This window comes from Haemaphysalis longicornis, unplaced genomic scaffold (genome assembly GCF_048455015.1).
Source record: "Haemaphysalis longicornis isolate Haplotype H1 unplaced genomic scaffold, Haemaphysalis longicornis Haplotype H1 scaffold_4, whole genome shotgun sequence".
Classification (NCBI taxonomy): Eukaryota; Metazoa; Arthropoda; class Arachnida; order Ixodida; family Ixodidae; genus Haemaphysalis; species Haemaphysalis longicornis.
The window spans coordinates 102,459,450-102,476,756 of NW_027526361.1; positions in this window are offsets into that span (position 1 = coordinate 102,459,450).

The following is a 17,307-nucleotide window of genomic DNA, read 5'->3' on the forward strand; positions in this document are numbered from 1 at the left end:
GCTGTCTCAAAGTTCATTCGCTGACTGGAGTACTTTGGACAAACACTAAGCAAATGTTCGATAGCCTCAGGACAACCGCACAGAAGGCAGTCTGGGCTGTCCTCTCGTCCGATTGTGTGAAGATACTTCCGAGTCAACGCTACTCCAAGACGCAGCCTGTGTAGCAATGTCTCTTGACTTCGGCGAAGACGAGGAGCATGACTGACCCAGAACTTCCGCTCTGGATCGAGCTTGTTTAGGCGTTCATGTCGATTCTGCGGGTCCGACGAATGCAAGGCTGCAGCTTGCGCCACATGTTGGCTGCAGCGTGCCCCAACGATGGGTGCGGTGGAGGATAGCGGCTGCGGAGAAGTCGGTAGTTATGGGCGACGTTGCAATATGTCAGAGGTTCATACTGAGAAGCTGTTATAGTCACGGTTGGGCAGAAAGGAAGGGCCTGTATGGGTGGTCAATGCTCAGGCCTAGAGCCACTAGATCAGGTTTCATTTAGTGGCTCTACTAGAGCCTGATGGTGGGCTGCCTCATTACCGCCTATACCAGTGTGGGCCAGGGTCCACAGGAGTGGTACAGATTGGGTTGGGGGCTTCTTCTATAAGATTTATATGTGGGAGCGAGCGTTTGCTGCCTGCTGCCGGACGACCAGCACATGAGCCTTCCTGTCCATTTTTGTGGATGCGACGTGAAAAAAAATGACGCTACCTTAGAAACAGAAGTGCCAAACTATCGTCTGCTGTTTGTTGGCCAGAAGCCCACGCCCAAAGCTCAGAGCGGAAGAAGAAAGCCACGATTTTCTCAGTCTCAATGTTTCCTTGGCCACTTCTGGCGGCAGTGAATGTCAGCCACCCAAAATCCAGCTCAGGCGGATAGCCGCTGAAAAGGCGTTTCGTTCTCCACTTCTTCGCTGCATGGAGGTAGGCCTTTATGCAGCACATCGAAATGGGGGGGGGGGACGAGGGGGCTGTGAGATAGAGAGAGCCCACCCTATCGTGGAGCGGGTGAAAATTTCCGAGAGAAGTATTTCTTGTTCATCGTCCTCGGCGTCGTCACATTGTGGCCTCTCCATCTGGGTGACGATTTCTCCTCCCTAGCATGGCAAGTGTTATTGTGCGTAAGACCTGTGACAGAGTGGCATCCTGCGTCAGTCACCAACGTACGTCTCGTGCCTATAGCTGGAACGCATGCTGCAGTTTTGCTGACCGACACAAGTAAGTAGACCTGCCCGCATTGAAAAGTCTTGATTCTTCACCATTCATACGCACGCGAACACTGTGTGTATGCCTCTCATCTTATTTCCCACTGCGATGGTGCCTTCTGTCGATAAACAGCAGTTGACTTCCAGGGCTTGTCCTAGGTGCTCCGTTTTACCAGGCATTTGAATGTCGGGCATGGATGCTTAGGCAGGAACAATGAGCTGACGTGAACTTGCTGAGAAAAGGCTGGTCGAATTAAATGCCCAGTTGTTGGGGGATGCCTTATTTGAAATCAGCAATGTGGAGACTGGATGCTGTTGTGGTGTGGGACATGTGGTGGCACATAACAATTTAACAAGTGCACTTACTTGCACACTTTGTGCATTAATGTGTGCTCCCTTATGTGCTGACTCTCTTAAAACTGCATATTTCAAAGCTAGAAAACGAAAAACTTCCAGTTGGTCATCACGGAACAGCTGTTTGCTTTGCTGTGATCCTAATTTCTCAGAAAAGTTCTAAAAGAAAAAAGCTTTTGTTTTTTTGGCACTTCTCACGAAAGCAGTAGTAGTCAGGTACAGTAGCACTTGATAGCTATGGGTCATTCAGCATGGTTTTAATTCTGTGGATATCGAGCACTTGACCACAAAAAAAGTTGCTTTTGCAGCTGGTATAGCAACATTTAATTGAAAAGTGACTGCTTTCGGCTTGTCAATACTTTTACACGTGAAAGCTGTAAACCGTTGGTGATGAAGGGATGTGGTGGCCATGTAATTCTGTAACTGTATTTTTAAACTCGAAGTTCTGTACAGACTGATCTTGCAAGTGTCTTGGAGACAACAGTAATAATCAAGTGCTACACTGATTTCACCTGTATTTGCCTTTGCCGGCTTTAGTTGCAAGCAGTCTCGCCACCATACCAGATTGAATTTTTGAATGCAGAGGACGTGTATTAAGTTTTTCTGGTCAATTCACGTGCATTTTTTTGGTATTAAAATAAGGTTCAGAAGTGCTGCTTTCCTCATACCGTCTTTGCCCTGTGAGTTGCTGACATTGTCCCTGATGGCAGTGGCAAGTAGTCAGGGCCAAATTTAACGAATGGACCTTTTTCCAGTAGCGATCTGCGCATGCGCGGGCTGCCGGTCCGCCATTCTTGGCAGGCGCCTCGGGCAAAATAAACAAGCGCGCCCCTCGGTTTTCTGCGTAGGGAGCGGCTATAAGCTGCACGTTTTCTTTTTTTTTTTCTCTTTGGACTCCTCGCGGTGGGATCGTACGTGCATACAATAGTGGCTTTCTAAGAAAAGGGGCGAAGTCGCTTGAGACTGACCACGCTTCCAGCACATGGGTGCCAGTGAGGGGGTTACGAAAATGAAAAAAAAAGGGGGGGGGGGGGGAGCGCTTCGAACACGGCAGATTAGTCACGAGAACGTTCGCCTGCTACCGTGACATTCATGTGAAAGGTGGGGGTGACGGGTCAGTGCGGGAGGGGCAGCAGGACCAGGATATTTTGTGCACGAGTTCTCCGAAAGCCAAACTTTCTTGGGGGTGTGCCTTACTGCCATTTTTAGTTCGCCGTGGCGGCCGCTAGAGGGACCGGTACTGGAAAAAGGTCCATTGCTAGCATGCGTCCAGACAAAATTCTGAGGACAACCTATAACGCGTAGAGTGTGAAAACACTATTGTGAGGTTCTTTAACATGTTATCTCGATTCTGTATTCATCATCATCATCACCACCATTTCTTCTTTGTGTCTTTTCTTCTCCCGGTGTTTGCAGTGCTCACGCATTATTTGCTGGGACAGTGCCGTATGATTGCAGGATTCCGTGAATGTTGCTGCAATTTCGTATTGACCGAAGCAGACATTTTGCAGAGAAACACTTGGTTATCTGTTGAATTGCTACTTCTGTAATTAACATGCCCAAGTAGCTTATGTAGGCCTCAGAGCATATCTTTAACACAAATTTCCACTGGCATTCCGGACACCCTGGGTTCAATATAATCCCAGCCAGACCAAAAATTCCCAAGGAATTTTGTGTGGAACTCAATTACTTTCCTTTGTGAAAGCTTCTCCGAGGAATTTAGTGCCAACCTGAGAATCCTTTCATATCTGTTTTTCTTGTTGTTCTCTTAGAGGTCGGTCATTTTTCATTTTTAAGCCACCCGTCAGCCATGTCGTGGGCTATTTCGAGGCCACGACGATCTATTTCTAGGCCACGGCATTTTCAGTTACGTAGCTTCTAGTACTGGCACGATTTGCATTTTTCAGTAAACCTGCAAAGCTTGTGCACTGTTCTGGTTTATGGAAGCGTAATCTGTCACACTCGGATTCTGCCAGGTTTCCATGTCCAACATCCATGGCCACATGCAAAACACTGGAAAAAATGGGATGGACTGTCTAAAAAATGAAACTGGGCACCAACATTCCCTTCCGAGTTCCCATGTTGATTGTTATGACAACTGCACACTATTTTCTGGTGTATAAGTCGCGTTTTTTTACTGACATTGCAGCGTCTTATCCACCGGTGCGACTTATGTATGGAATAAATTTGGTATGTGGCGGCAGCACACGGTCCGCTCTCAAAAATGTGCCTGTGTGCTGCGTGATGTCAGTGCACGTTCAGAGACACAGCTCTATGGTCTAAATGAATGAATTATTTGTTAGTGAGTTGGAGGAAGAAGGCTTTGATGGTTTTGCCTAAACGCTGTCTGTAAGTACATGCCATCTGTGTAACAATAAACCATTTTTGAGAAATTAGTTCTGTCTAGACTTTGGGTGGTAGATGAACACGTCTAGCGCTGCTATTGGGGGATGCATTCAGAGGCCGTGGCTGCCGCAACCATATGTACTTTCGCTGCACTTTCTAACTAACTGATACTCCGAGTTTACCTGATTAAGAAGTCCGTTTTGTACACTGGCCGGTGTGTCTTATACACGGTGCAACTTATGTTTTTTTTTAGAGAAACTGCCGTTTTGAGGGGGGTGCGACTTATAGTCCAGAAAATAGGACAATTACTCCGACGGGAGCATCGTGCCGTTTTGACTCTTGAGGGAAATCGCACCTGCATGCTATTGCTCGAATGTGTGAAAGGAGCCACGTGTCCTGCTTGAGGACGTTCGTCCACATCTAGTTTGCACCACATAACTATGTGTCACGTGAAAATTGTACTACCGTATTTACTTGAATATCCATAGGCCCCATATAGGCCACTCGAGGGCAAGAAATACCGACTGAAAAAGCAGAGTTGTGTGTGGTGACAACTTCATGCCGACCAGTCTTGGTTGTGGCTGTGCGTCAGCTTTCTTAGCTAATGACAGCAGCCTGATTTTCATACCGCCTGTGGTCTCTTTGAGAAAAAAAAAACAGTCAACCTGTTACCAAAAAAAAAACAATATTGCTTGTCTTTGTCGTTCTTCCGCTCGTCGCTGCAGTGAAGCACCTATTGCCTGCTGTTACAGGCAACTCTGACAGCTAGCAGAAACAGAACAGCAACTGCTTTAACTTAATCCCAGCCCTCACTTTGCAGTGCAGTAGTAGTGCCCAAGAAGGTGGCAGCTGTCTTCTTTTTCTGCTACTGCAGTTACAACTGCAAATTTTGTGGGACGCCCAAAACTCTCTACCATATGGTATGGAACTGCAGGGGTGTCAAGCAAGAAGTCCTGGCGCCATTGATGGAACAGTGGGGGGACCTGCCGTCCGGCGAGATCCTGGGAAACCAGCATGGCCTGGTGATCCAGGCCAGACAAGCAGCTGAAGGCCATGTCATCCCAGACTAGGGGCACCACCCACCCTGAATGATCAACATTAAATCATCCAAGATCATCTATCGCTTCTTTCTTTTTTTGTGCAATAAACGTTTCTCTCTCTCTCTTGATGTTGATGTTTGGATTTTAAAGGCGCATAGCCAACTAAGGTCAAAGAGTGCCAACTCTTTCGATGTTTCTAGGTGCATTAGAAGAGCGAAAAACCGAGCAAGTTGGTATCAGTTTATAGTGAAAAGAACCGCAACACACTTCAGAAAAAGGAAGGGACACACGAATGCAGACTATCAACTACAATTTTATTATGGTAAAAATACAGAAGCCACACACGAAAACAAGCGTGAGCACTCCTCTCTCCCTCCCCTAGGCTGTCCTCCATTGCCCAGATCATTGTGCACACAACCATGAAGTGGCAAGATATCAGTTTTCCCTTTCCGAGAGGGCCTCCGACTGCTGGCTTACACAAGTGTCATCGTCTCTATAAAATGTCTCCATGATCTCCCAAGTTTGCACATCTGTTCCAGTACAAGCACGTGGTTCCCTTCAACTTTGTGCAACGGTGACACGCACGGCAATGCTCCCTTAGGTTTAAATATGGTCGGTTATTAACAGCACACGTGTTGCCCATTTCCTTTTATGAAGTGTGTGTGTGTGTGTGTTCTTGAGCAATGTGTCTAGATGTCCCTTAAAATTATTTCTTCAGGCACATGGGATGAGCTCTGCCCATCAGCTGCTGTTTACTAAGAGAAAGCATTGCACGAGCGACGTAGGATTCGGTTCCCGTGAGGGTACAAGCCTGGCATTTCCCAAGCGCGCCCAGCGCCTGCTTCGCTTCAAACACTCTTTCTATTCCTATATGCAACTGCTAAAGTGCTTCAGTATTCTGCCTTAGTACCCTAGGAGTAGAATCGTGGATTTTAGAACAGACTGAGGCTTCGAGCCTCAGCAATGCTAATATTTTTTTTGCCAGACCTACAATTTTTTAAATAGTAAAATGTTCCCTTAGATCAACTGTACATTTTATAAATAAAAAGAGAATGCAGCAGCTTGGACTAGCGCAAAGCTGACGGAATAACAGAGGGGGCGGCCCTTCCTTTGTTGGGGAACCAGCTGTTGCAAATCATGTGGATTTTTTAACTTGCTGCTCAAAGTTCTCCATGACTGGCAGGCCCCGATCGTTTTGTCCACAGGCTTTCACACCTTTGCCAAAGTGTGCCGCATTAGCACGCGCTAAAGCCTGCAGCAGCTGGCTTCGCGAATTCGGTGGCGTCTGTGTTCTCACTTAAGGCGCAAATGCACGTGAACTGTTTTCTTGGCTTTTTTTTGGATCTCCTCACGTGGCACAAGCCCACGGTCATGCCTGAACATTGCCGGACGCTTTTCACGAGGTGCAGGCCCATGTGTGCTCGGTATTTTTTTGTGAACTCATTTCGCGAATGCCACCAGACCAAGCTCAAGCTTAAACAGCTATGGTGTTAAAATTGGTATCTTTTAAGTTGGTCTAGAAGTCGGCATGGCGTATCAACATGCTTAATGTTTTGCTTTGGACCAGAAGTGCGAGGCTTGGACATGGCTTACACCTATCTAGGAACAAAATATCGCACAGGGGACATACACACAGCATGTGCATTTGCATGTGAATCAATGGTGACATATTGTAGTTGCCCCTTTGCAACACAGGTGTGTATATTTGATTGTGTCAGTCCAAAAAGTTTCTGCACGTGTTCAAATAGGGACTGTGCAGTGGTCGCTTGAGACCAACACAAGATGGCACTATCGTTCAGCAAGACGTGATTCCGGATATAAATTTCCACATTGGTTGTGACATCGTGGCCTCACCATCCACGGGACAATTGCTCCTTGCTAGTGCCTGAGGTGTGGTTGCAGGTGCGACCCATGGCACTGCACACCACTGCTTTGTAATGATCTTCAAGAAGGGGCTTGCTTCATTTCAATTACATGGTGCACACACATGGCCAAGCTCTCCTCTCCCCTGCACTACTGGTGGTGGCCGCGTGTTTGCTCCTCTGCGTCCTGTGCTTGAGACAACAAGCGAAGGCCAGGGGGCAGACGAGTCAGTGGAAGGAACGGCTGTCTACATGGGTGAACAAGTGGCTCTCCAGCGTGCTCTGCCGGGCAAAGGCACTGGGGCACAGGTGGCACTGGTAGGGACGCTCTCCGGTGTGCGTGCGCAGGTGGGCAACCAGGTTCCACTTGTGCACGAATGTCTTGCCACAGTAACTGCACTGGTGAGGGCGCTCACCCGTGTGGATGCGCTGGTGGATCTTCAGATGGTTTGGGTTCAGTGTCACATAGCTGCACTGCTGGCAGCGCAGCTGCGGCCGACCATGCAGTGGGGGGCCGTGGTGCCGCTTGCACCCACTAGAAGAGGAGGAAGGGCCTGCAACAAACAGAAAGAGAGGGAGAAACACTGAGAACCCTTCCAGCAGAAACCACGGTGGCAGTGCACGAGCAGTGAGGCAGAACGTATTTTGTCCCGAAAGAGTATAATAGGCAGACTTTTGTTGGACAATTCATTGTGCAAAGCATTACAACATTCAAACAGAAACATTGAGGGACCGATGGAACATACGTACATTGAAGCCAACTGTCCACTGAAATTTGTTTCTGCCATTTGGCAGATATATGACGGAAATAGAACCAAAATATATAGAAAAATTAGGAGCAGAACATGATCCTCAGGAGAGAGCGCTCGCCCTCTTCCGGCAGCCGAAAACGCAGCGTCTCCAAGGGCCGGTCGCATACCCGCCAGAGCCGCGCCCAGTCCAGGAGACGGTTCCAGGCCAGCCACCGGTCCCAGTCTCGAGGAAGATCCGGGCAATAGGACCTCCAGACCTCCTCTTTGTGGGCGGACAAGGTCAAAGAGGGCACGGCGCAAGATACAAAACAGGTAACGCCAGGGCCTTTGCCAGAGCATGTAAACGACCCCAGAGTGGACCAGTTAGTAGCTGAGAATAGACAAATGTCGCAGAAACTCGATCACGTCACTCACAAGCTAGAGCAGCTTATGAAAACGTTTACTCAGGTCCAAGAGGAAAACGCTCGACTTAAGGCAGAGAATGAGGCGCTACGCGCTGAAAAAGTCTCACCTCCTACATCTCCTCAAGTAGAGGTTTCAGCTAAGGTAGCAAAGCGTAAGGCTCCCGCGCCACACGATACTCCGAAAAGCACAATCGAAGAAACGCTAACCACACTAACAGTCACTATCAAGACAATGTCCGACGACATGGCCATCATTTTCCAAAGAATATCGGCAGTTCAAAGCACTTTAGCAGCATACTCTCAGAGAACTGCAACCTTAGAAAGCGCAAAACTCACTCTTCGCCCAAGCAGCCCGATGAACCTATCCACGGAAGAACCCAGCGGTCGAGCACATGCGCGAACGGGCATGACGGAAGTAACAGACCAGACCTACCATCATGCCAGTCGCCATTGAAGAACTAACAATATGGCTGTGGAACTGCGCCAGTTTCAAACAACGCAGAACCACGCTTCAGCAGTACATTGCAGCACAGACAAAGAAACCGCACGTCATTTTATTACAAGAAACCCTCTGCGACGCACCCGTCTTACCGGGCTTTCGTACTGTGGCATCGCACACACAAGATCAACGCGGCACTGCGACGCTTGTCGCTCGGCACTGTTCCTTCCAAGAACACCAGCTTAACCTGGGAAACTCCCGTATCGAGGCAATCATGGTTGAAATTGTACCGAACAGCCAGATGCGCGACCAGCTATTCATACTAAACGTCTATAGCGCACCTTCTGATTACCACCAATCTTTTAAGGCTCTCATAAACAAAGCGAGCGCTCTGGCGAAGAATAAACCGCTCATTATCGCTGGAGACTTTAATGCACCTCACGCAGCATGGGGATATCCACGACATAAATCACACAAGAAAGGGGACAGTCTCCTACAGGCAACCACAGACTGCTCTCTGCAGCTGCTCACAGATCCACAGTACCCCACGAGGATTGGAACGTCAGTGGCAAGAGACACCACCCCGGACCTTGCCTTCGCCAAGAACATCACGGGTGAAACCTGGGCTAACCTCCAGGAGAACTTGGGTAGCGACCACTATATAACCTCAGTCACGGTATCTATTAAAACGCGCCCGAAACGGACCTTCAAAATCACAGACTGGGACGCTTTCAGACAGCTCCGCAGTGGTGATCACACAACCTACGAGGACACAGCAAGTCTGTTCGCACGACTCAAAGAGGATGTTCAAGCCGCGTCGAGATGCGTTGAGACGTGCCTAGAGGTTACCCGCATGGACGCCCGCCTAGCACACCTACTCGAGGCAAAGGAATCCATCCTCGCTCGGTGGAAAACACAGCGTTTAAACAGACGTCTCCGCAAAAAGGTAGCCGAACTTAACAGAGAAATCAACAGGCATACGGAGGAGCTTGCACGGCAACAGTGGACGGAAGTGTGCGCCTTAATGGACGGGAGAATGAGGGTAGGTGGCCGATGGGACCTCCTAAAGCATCTTCTGGATGACTCAGAGAGCAAAGGGAATCAACGACTCGCAATCGACCGCATCATCCACAAGCAAAAGATGGCAGGTATCGACGATGCAGCTCTGTTACAGGATCTGGCTAATCGATATCTCCCCATGGGCCCAGCTGATGATGCAGATTACCCAGACTATCGGGGTACTGACATCACAGAACTCGAGTCCCCTTTCACGGTACAGGAAATATGGGCAGTCTTACAAGAACTAAACGGGGGGTCGGCCCCAGGGCCCGACGGCATCTCCAACAAACTACTACGCAACCTTGACAGCGCCTCGGTCGAGCTACTCACCAAAGAAGCCAACCGCGTATGGGACACGGGAGAGGTACCTGATGACTGGAAGCTGGCGTCGGTCATCCTCATTCCCAAGCCCGGAAAACCACTCTCACCCGAGAACCTCCGACCTATCTCCCTTACCTCGTGTGTGGGAAAGGTCATCGAGCATGTTATACACAACCGCATATCTCAATATATTGAGAGCAATGACCTCTTCCCATATAACATGCTGGGTTTTCACCAAGGTCTCTCTACCCAGGATGCGATGCTAATGATCAAGCACCAAATCATCGACCGTCACACCAAGGATGTAGGAGCCATCCTTGCCCTCGACCTTACTAAGGCTTTCGATACCGTCTCACACAAGTATCTCCTGCAGGCCATATCACAGATGAACCTGGGTAAAAATTTTCACAACTATGTTCGATCTTTCCTCCGGAACAGGAAGTCCACACTGAAAATCGGGCACGTCAAGTCTGCCGAGTACACTCTGGGAGCACGAGGCACACCACAGGGGGCGGTCATCTCGCCGCTGTTATTTAACATTGCAATGAAGAAGCTGTCGGAGCAACTCGCACAGATTCCAGGGGTACACCATGTGCTCTACGCCGATGACATCACGGTGTGGAGCAGAGGCGGGTCCGACGCCGACATCGAACAAAGGTTACAACAAGCGCTTGAGGTCACAGAGAGCTTCCTGGTAGGAACGGGACTAAAGCTATCACCCTCTAAATCTGAGCTGCTTCTCTACCGGTCCTCCCGAAAAGGCGGACGCGGCATGCCCCCGCCAGAGCACACGGACATCAACTTACATACAAAGAATGGCCAACCCATCCCTAAAGTGGAATGTATTCGCATCCTTGGGCTCCTTATACAAGCACAGGGCAGCAATATGAAAACCATCGAGAAGCTCACCACTCAAACAGAGAACATGATTAGACTCATCATCCGTGTATCCAACCGACGTGGAGGCCTAACGGAAAGCAACCTGCTTAGATTATATCATGCTTTTCTGATGAGCCACATAAACTATGTGGCAGCGGCACTTGACTGGTCCAAAGCGGAGGAAACAAAGGTCAATACACTTATGCGCAAGAGCATTAAGAGAGTGCTGGGTATCCCCATCACGGCAAGCACCGAAAGGTTGGAACTAACTTCTCGGGGTGCACAATACCCTGAATGAAGTTATCGAAGCACAGAGCACTGCCCAGACACAACGTCTTCTCACAACGAGAGCGGGTCGCCAGATCCTGCGCACCCTGGGCTACAGAGCGGAAGACCTGAAAAAACATGCCGTACAGCTCCCCCCACATATACGGGAAACCATACATGTTGAGCCTATCCCACGGAACGTCCATCCGCAGCATAATGAGGGAAGACGCGCAGCCAGAGCGCGAGCCCTCCTACAACACGCGGCGAAGAACCCCACAAAAACGGCGTTTGTAGACGTTGCCCAGAATGCGACCCCCGGACTTTTCACGACGGTAGTGGTGGACTTCGCAGGGACCGTTCTATCCGCGGCGACCATCAAAGCACCGACTGCAGTCATAGCCGAGCAAGTGGCGATAGCTCAAGCAATGCAAGACTTGTCACGGCCCAACGTATATACGGACTCTCGCTCCGCGGCCAGGGCCTTCCTGTTGGGGAGGATTGCGACGGACGCAGCCAAAATTCTCACCGCACGCAGCGAAGAAGCCTTCAACATTGCATGGTTCCCCGCGCATATGGGACACACAGTACACCCAGAAATCCCCAACGTCAACGAGTTAGCTAACGACCGTGCGCGAGGTTTCACGTGCCGCGCCGGTCCTAACGCTATCCCGAGTGACAGGCTGGGCGAGTACAGAGACCCTTTACTCACTTTTCATGAAATCATTTCCCACTATCAGCTATCCCGGAGGACACTCCCATTACCTCACCCCAAGCTCACACGACCACAATCCATAGCTTTCCGAATGCTACAGACGAATACGTTTCCGACTAGAAGCAGGTTCAGCGTTATCCTGCCTTCCAGTGAACCTAATTGCCTTAACTGCTCAGAGGCTTACTGCAATCTTGAACACATGCTCTGGCAATGTCCTGCGTTACGTGCGGCCACGGACTACAGCACCGAGCACGAATGGACGAGCGCTCTCTCGAGCAACGATCTGCACAAGCAACTCATGGCTGTCCAGAGGGCCTGCGAGAGGGCGGAAGACCAAGGTCTCTCACCTCCTGCGCGGGTGTGGCCAGCGACTACCCGATGAAGACCCTTAGAGGCCATCCAGGATAGTCCCTCAGGACCTTTAATAAAGTTCCCTGTCTGTCTGTCTGTCCCTTCATTACGGTTTGTGTTCGTTTAATCAATACATTTGTGAAATGGTGGAAACAAAGTTAAATGGTTAGTTGGCATCAGTTTATGCCTCTTATGTTTCCTCACGCTTTGCATTTTCACAGCTGCACCTTAAAATCACCTGTACACGGAACACATGGGACAAGCAGTGAACGTCAACTGTTGTTTACCAACAGGAGGCACCATCACAGCGGAAATTTAAATGAGACATACACACAGCATGCGTATCAGCACATGTACATATGATGACGCATCGTAATTGCTGGTTTTAAATGGAGGATCGTCTTTTTGCTTCTGTCAGCCTGCAAAGCTGCAGTGCATGTTAAAATGAGCACTCAACACTGCCTGCCACAGGTTCCACCCACAATCACACTTTCTGCACTAGCGCAATTCTTTCACGGCTAGTGAGGCCCTGATGTGATGACCGACGTAGAAATTTTCACTTGTAATCAAGTCTTGGTGAACTTGAACCCCTCTTTCTTGGCTTGCCACACAACACTCCTTCATAACAATCCGCCAAGACGGGGGCTTGCTTCCTTCCACTCGCATTGTGCACAGACATGGCCCAGTTCTCCTGCTACAATACTGGTGGAAGCCGTGTCCTTCCCCCTCTGTGACTTCTGCTGGAGATGGCAAGTGAAGGCCACGGGGCAGAACAGTCAGTGGAAGAAAAGGCCAGGCGAGTGGTTCAACACGTGGCTGTCCAGCGTGCATTTCTGGGTGAATGTGCTGGGGCACAGGTGACACTGGAAGGGACACTTGCCCATGTGCATGCGCAGGTGGGTGGTCAAGTGGGCCTTCTGTGCGAAGGCTGCGAGGAACAGGTGGCAGCGGAAGAGACGCTCGCCCGTGTGTGTGCATGCAGGTAAGTGACCAGGTGGTTCTTCTGCACAAAAGCCTTGCTTCAGTGGCAGCACTGCTGGGGGCCCGCGCTCGCCTGTGTGGACACGCTGATGAATTTTCAAACTGCTCGAGAGCAGTGTCACATAGCTGTACTGCTGGTGGCACAGCAAGTGACCACCCGGTGGGGCACCCTGCTGGCGTATCTGCAACAACAGGGAGGAAGGGCAACCACTCAGAGCACTTCCAACAAAGAATGCAGTGGCAGCATGCCAGCAGCGACGTCTAAAAGGCAAACATTTTGGTTCGTCTCTCTGTCTGTCAGCTGAGGCTTCTGACCCGAATTTAAAACCATGCATCAAAGAGAAGTATGTATTATCAAAACTGCTTCAACAACTAAATCTGCTGCCCTAAGCTATATATGTCCTTATTATTCATCGCAAAGGTAGCATTTCATAGAAAATGTAAGTATTTAACTGGTAAGTACTATGGGTTGATTTCTACGGTAAGTGAAAAAAAAACAGTGCATTAAAAATGGCACAGAAAGATTACAGTGTGGTAAAAGATAGCACGAGAATGGACCTGGCTCTGAGCTGTCCTAGGCAGAGCAAGAAACAAGGGTTAAAGTAAAGGGGTGCACTGTCCCGACAGATGGGCAGAGACAGTGTGAACGCAGGAAAATTAAGCTGCATTTAAGCAGCAGTTCTAGGTGGTGTTGATTGAACACACCTCCGTTCAACTCATCACAAGCGAAGCGAGAGGGCAGAAAATAGCTAGAGGACTGTAAAAGGAAACGGGTGGAAAATAAAAGCAGAGAGTGGAGAAGTTACGTGGTAAGGGAAGCAGAACACGTCTTTCAGCGACATTTGCAGTGAAGCAAGCAGATACACAAGAGAAGTTTAACGGACTGCTTGGGAGCCCAGCAGAAAAAAAACCAATGAATGAACCAGATAACGTTTCATCCACAAAAGTCACGCAAGGAGTCAGCGAACACAGCTCTATTGTCAGCCCAATGAACTTTGAGACTGAAGCAAATTACCCGATTCTATTTGTGGCTGTGGTATCAAGTGTCTTCCACCTGATTTATTTAGCAACCTCAAGGGTCTCAAGTTATTTATAGCAGGTGGCAGAACAGAAAACCCCATGCACAAACAAGGTGACTCTATCAGAAAATACAATGACTCCATACTAGTTCGCAGTCTGAATTCGTGCTATACCAGCCTTCAAAACGTTAGCTTTTTCCTTGTTTGTTAGTATGGAATGTTTACTACAAAAGCATCAGTCAACTCAGTAGGTCAAAAATCTGGCATCGGTGTGGCAAAGAGATAGTGCACAACATGGCTGACGGATGGTTCAAAGCTGACATCTCAAAGAATACAACAAAGGGTGAAATTGGTGGCATATTTTCGTAAAAGGTCCGGTTAACAAAGTAAAGCGATTCTGTCGAAAGCAAATTGAGCAAATATGATACCAGTGGAAATCTCACCCAAGGCATATGAAATGCCAGTACGAACACATCCCCAACAACACAGTGGCTCAATGTGTCCAGAGAACTAAACGTGTACTCAACGAATGCATTGTGGGCTTTGACTTATGTATCAAGGCCGACATCTGTAGTTTGGGCATGCTAATTATACAACCAGCAATGAAGCGAGTAACAATGTGCATTTCTACAAAATGCCCACTTTGCTCAGTGTTCAACACAGTGCTATCATGTGGGATCTACTGAAACCTGAACTCATACGGTACTATCCCAACACGTTGCACGAGCAATGCAAACATGGTAAAAAAGAAAGGTGGACAGGGGAAAAGAGCACTTCCAACTGCACTTTACTCACTAAAGAATGCGTGTAAATCAACGATAAAAGCATAAAACCTAGTTTAAAACAGACAGCATTTAAAACAGAAGTGTCCCCTTATGCCATAAGATGTTAGACTAGCAGCCGACATATACAAGGCTCATCACCACCACCACCACCAGCCTATCTACGCCCACTGCAGGGCAAAGGCCTCTCCCATTATTCTCCAATTACCTCGGTCCTGTGCCAACTGTGACCAATTTATCCCCGCAAACTTCTTGATCTCATATACAAGGCTATGTAATGGCAAATCCGCTAAAATTGCGGCCATGCTTCACGATAAAGTATGACGTCAACAACAACAAAAAACTTGCTGATTATGCAGTGGAATATGAGTGCAGCTGTTTACCTGCTTCAAATAAGCAAAATATGTTGAGGCAAAGAATTTCAGACATACTGTTAGTGACGGTGCATAACTGCTGCTTCAGTGACATGCACCTCTGGATTCGGGCGTTGGCTGCAGCGGCAGACGTAGCATTTCCTTCATCTCAATGAGTGGTCGTATCAACGTCGAATGCACAGCAGCATGCACTACTCTGGCATTATCTTGCAGTGTTTCCACTACCAAGCATGCCTCGTGCAGCCTCGGCATAGTGCCCTCCCCATAACACTTTCCTGCTCACTCTATGTCATTCATTTTTGGTGCACCTTTCATTCTCTTGGTTACACCGATGGCGATGCGAAACCACTCCAATACTTCTTCATTGACACATGGTATTCTTTATACGCCCCCATGTGTGCCTCATTTCAACATGTCCGTTTAGCAATTAGCAAAAGCTGAGAACACCGAGAACATTAGCAAGGTGACAACCACAGCAGCATCACGTGGCAAATGAGGGGCCCTGAACAAGGACGCGCAACAGGAAACGACACAGCAGTCTAACACACAAGCGATGAGCTGAAGCACTGATGAATGTGGCAGTAATTGACATATGCAGCACTTAGGGATGAAATAAAATGTCGCTAGAACTATCATTTTTTCCTAGCAGATGTAGTTAGCTCAGTCGCTTGGTAGAACAGGGGAGACCATGTAGAATCGACGATTTGACTGCTTGGTCAGGAATAATGGACTTGAAGATAATGGCCCTGTCAGACTGTAGACGGTGGGCCTCTTCAGCACGATCTTCATCACGGCAGCTCAAGGGTTTGCTCACAAGGCTGATGCCTGAAAATGTAAAGCAGGACAAACCAAGCCGCTTAATTTTACGAAATCAGAAAGCTTATTCTACAAGTCGTGCCGGCCAAAGTGTGCATTCACGACAGCCTTTTAGAGCCTTTTTTGCTTTCAACAATTTACAACTGCAACAAGCAGCTCAAAACGAGATTTGTTCTGTGTGTCCTTCAGTCTTTTGGAGCTTGATTACTTGAGACAGCACAATGTTACAGAAAACACAGTAGATTTTTCGTGTTGTAGCTCGCCAACTTGGGATTACATCAAGAGTAGCTTGCCAACAGCAGTTCCGCTTCCGTGGTCGGGTTCAGAAATGCGTATTTCGCAACCAATGGGTTAAAATGAACACCATTAAAACTTCCTTTGCGTGAAACGCCTACTACAGAAACAAGTGTCACGGCGATTTGAACGATTATTAGCAGGTGTCGGCCCCGTTTTCCCAGTGCAACCACCACATGCAATTAGAATAACCGAACACACTGAACGGTCGGAAAATACACTTCCAGGAGCAAAAACAACTCAACTGGTATGCGTCCAAAGTTCGATTGTACCATTGTCCACTATCTCAGATGACTTGTTGTTCGCAGCATGTGCAGCCTAGAACGAAGCAACCATTACGACACGTGGCTGGTACTGACATGCCATGTCCTCATTAACTGCACGTCTCGCCACTTAGATGCGCAAGCATGCAATTTTTCATTTCCTTTGGCCAGTGAATGTCACACCAGTCATTCAAATGTTTCAATTGAAAAATAAATCGGAATATAGCTGTCAAACACAGCCAAAACAAACGGCCAACTGCGTGCCGTCATCAATAATGCCATCTTGATACAACTTGGCAAAGCCAAATGCCACAAAATAAAAAGTAAAGAAATATGAAATATTCTGGTAGTGTCAGTCACTGGCTGGCTCAATTTTTGTTTTGCTATATTGAAAATTGAATCGCATTCTTTCACTCTCTCAAGAATGACATTTTCACTGATGATAGGACACTAGTCTGCTGAACAAATGTTTCAAATGAAAAATAAATTGGAATATAGCTGTCAAACACATCCAAAACCAACGGTCAACTGCACACCTGGTACTGCAATAACTACCCTACCTATCCGGCTCGTCATCTCTGATTTCCAACCAATGCAGCCGCGGCCCTTGAAAAGCTGAATATGCCATCACGTGACATCAACTTACTTATTTATTTGTTTATTTGCAGGGTATTACCAGCTTCATTTAAGAAGCCATAGGCAGGAGCGGACAAACATAATGATACAAAAACAGGGGAACAGGAGTAGTTTTAGACAACTGCAGGAAATAACGTGCATAGAACCAACAGAGGAACGCAATT